Below are 3,391 nucleotides of genomic sequence, written 5' to 3' on the forward strand. Positions count from 1 at the left end.
GATAATCCATAATAGCTAGCTAACCATAAAGAGGAAGTGGATTCGAAGTAAACAAGAGTGTTTTAATTTATTGATTGAATTTTGTGACTTAAGTTAATATGGTCTTGTAAAATCATATAAAACCCCATTTTTGCTCTAAAATTAGGTTAATTTAGTAGTAGATAAATTAATTAGTTAACACCGTTCCCTGTGATCGACACCCGACTTACCCAACTATTCTATAATTCGACTAGGTACACTGCCTAGGCGCATTTTAGTTAGTTAAGTTAGTTGGGTTATAAATATTAAAATTAGTGGGTACTTTTGTGCACATCAAGTTTTTGGCGCAGTTGTCGAGGAATGGCTTGGTTATAAATTATTTATTTGCTTTTGATTAATCGATCCTTCTGTGGGATAAAACTTGCAAAAAGTTAATTTAGCAAGCATAGTTTAATTTATTTTTTTTAGTTATAGGATGCACGACATGAACCCCTAGGCCCACGACGTGAAAACTGTAAATTCTAGTTTTCTTTGATTTTTAGTTTATTTTTCTATTTTAGTTTAGTTTTACGTTTTTATTTTTGTTTTATTTCAGGAGTTCATGACCAGAGGCTTTAACACACCTTTGGTGCCACCTCTTGAAGACCCATAGTCCGCCCTTCACAAAAAGAAAGATAAGAACATGAAAGAAGATCAAACACCAAAGAAGACAACTTTACAAGAATTCAAGTCAGTTTTCTCAAAGAAGTCGGGGAAGAAAACGAAGGGGTCAAGTTCATCTTCAAAGAACAAGAGCAAGCTTGAAAACTTTGATCAAATAGCTGTCCAACCCGAATTCGAATATGATACCGAGCCTGAATTTGAATTACACATAAGTGAACCGGAAAACGAGCCAAGGAACGAGATGGCAAACATTGAAGAAATGTACATGGGAGCTTACAGACAGAGAATTAGAGATGATGTTGGTCCAGGTTTAGTACAACCTGCCATTCCTGCCACTGCCACTGCCACATTCGAGCTGAAAGGACATATCCTTTCTTCACTGAAGGATATCTCATTCCAGGGAAATGATCATGAGGACATTGCGTTTAATCAATTAGATGAAGTCAACCACATTGCTAATTATTTCAATGTCCCGAATGTGAAAAGAGATACCGTCTTGCTAAGGATGCTACCAGTCACTTTCAAGGGAGCAGCAAAAGATTGGTTAAAAGCACTACCACCGGGTACAATCACTACATGGGCTCAAATGCGTGACCAGTTTCTTGACCAATTTTACCCACCATCCAAGATAGCTAAACTCAAGAAGGCAATAGCTAATTTTGAGCAAAACCCGGGGGAGTCACTTTACAAAGCATGGGAGCGCTACAAGGGGTTGTTAAGGAATTGTCCTCAACATGATCTTAACAATCACCAAGAAGTGACCATATTCTATGACGGGGTTAATGTAATGACAAGGCAACTCCTTGATTCTCACAAAGAAAAATCTGGGGGAAGTCAAGGAATTAGTTGAAGAATTTGCAAAGCATTCTTGTGAATACCACAATCCAAGGAATAAAGGCGTAAAAGGAGTTGGGAGTGCACATTCTGAAGAAATGGCTGCTATGATGGCAATGCTAAATACCACGGACCGAAGGCTGACCCAAATGGACCAATCAATTCATGCAATTAAAGTTGGTTGTGAACGATGTAATGGTCCACATTTGACCAAAGATTGCCATGGATGAGTATGTGAACAAGAAGGCTCAAGTTTGCTAGTCGACTGGGGACAAATATGATGAAGATTGGGGAAAACCAAAGAAAGAGTGGCTGCTATACGATGAATACAAGAAGCAAAAGGAAGAGAAATTTAAGTAGACATGTCGAGGCTTCTACTAAAAAGAGCAACCACCAGCCGAGAAGAAGGTGGACTTGGAAAACATTTTGACCAAATTTATGGAAGCTTCCGAGAGAAGGCATGATGACACCCATGCAGTGCTAAAGGAACACAAGAAAATGATGAAAGAACAACAAACAATGATGATTGACCAGCAAGCTTCATTAAGAAATCATCAAGCATCAATCCATAATCTCGAAGTGTAAATTGGTCAGCTAACTACTTTGGTGAGGAACAAATTGTCCTCACAATTTCCCGAAAAGTACGTTTCAATCCCATGTAATGATGATTGATATCGAAGAAGAGGCCATTTTTGAGTTCCTAGAAGCCCTAGAAGTGGAGCCGAAGCCACCCGGAACAAAGCCAAACAAGTCGACACTTGAATATGAGAATGTTGTTGAACTACCGAATTCAAGTCGTGCACCTCCTCTATTCACGACATGGACCCGGCCTGAACAACAAAATTCAGATTTCGTTCTGGTATATCGTCTGCCTCTACCGTTTCCTTCCCGAGTTGGTCTTAGTCCACTGGAAAGAGAGCTTTTGGAGTTTATTAAGCACGTGAGGGGTATCCTAATTAATACTCCTTTTGTCGAGTCATTACCCAAAATTCCCGAATATGAAAAGTTTTTACAAGACTTGATAGACACTCGTCACCAACTAAAGAAGAATTCTAAGGTGACTCTAAGTGAGCAAAGATCAAGGGCTGTATTGGGAGAGTTACCTAAGAAGATGGGAGATCTCGGACGCCTCACTCTTCCATGTGAGCTTGGAAACAATTTGAAGACATATGCTTTAGCCAATTCTGGGGCTAGCATAAATTTGATGCCTTTTTCGTTCTACCAAAAGTTAAATATCCAGAAGATGAAGGTAACAAAAATGACCATCCACATGGCCAATTGTTCGGTGACGCATCCGAGGCGTATTGTTGAAGACATCCTTGTTAAAATTGGGAAATTTGTTTTCCTAGTTGACTTTGTCATTATGGATATGAAGGAGGATGCAAATATCCCAATCATTCTTGGTCGCCCTTTGCTAAATACCGCTGGTGCTTTAGTTAATGTTTGTGAATCTTAGCTTACATTGAGAGTTGGTGATGATATGGAAGATTTTGGAATACAAGACGTATTTCAAGGATATGATGTTAAAAGTGAAGTGTTCAACATTCATGAAAAGAATGAACTTGAAGAATTAGAGAAGCTTATGGAAGAAGAAATCAAAACAATTCAGCAAGCCAAACGCACTAAACCAAGAGCATCCATTCCATTTTTCGATGAAGTTATTGCCTATACAAAACCAACATATTTGATAAATGAGGAAAAGGTACATCAAAGGCGACTAGTCCAGTGGTGAAGGAAGAGAAGGATACTATGGAGCGTAAGTGTGAAGAAAAATTGGAAACAAAAGGAACAAAAAGGAAGCTTGACATAGGCGAGGTGAAAGCTAAAAAGAAAATTTTGAAAAAGGCGTACATTAGACGAGTCCAAGCATACAAGAGGCGATGGAAGGAGCAAAAGATCCAGCTGGTGGTGGACT

The 3,391-nt window shown here is 39.0% G+C and overlaps 1 non-coding gene across 1 annotated transcript; it reads right to left on the reverse strand.

Moving 5' to 3' along the window:
• Positions 1 to 1,276: 1,276 nt before the first annotated feature.
• On the reverse strand, positions 1,277 to 1,383 carry LOC145071505 (small nucleolar RNA R71). The gene has a single exon (XR_013690516.1). It is a non-coding gene; the product is annotated as a small nucleolar RNA R71 (small nucleolar RNA).
• Positions 1,384 to 3,391: the final 2,008 nt, after the last annotated feature.

The sequence above is a fragment of the Lactuca serriola genome, chromosome 8, assembly GCF_051521515.1.
Source record: "Lactuca serriola cultivar US96UC23 chromosome 8, Lser_US96UC23_V15, whole genome shotgun sequence".
Classification (NCBI taxonomy): domain Eukaryota; kingdom Viridiplantae; phylum Streptophyta; class Magnoliopsida; order Asterales; family Asteraceae; genus Lactuca; species Lactuca serriola.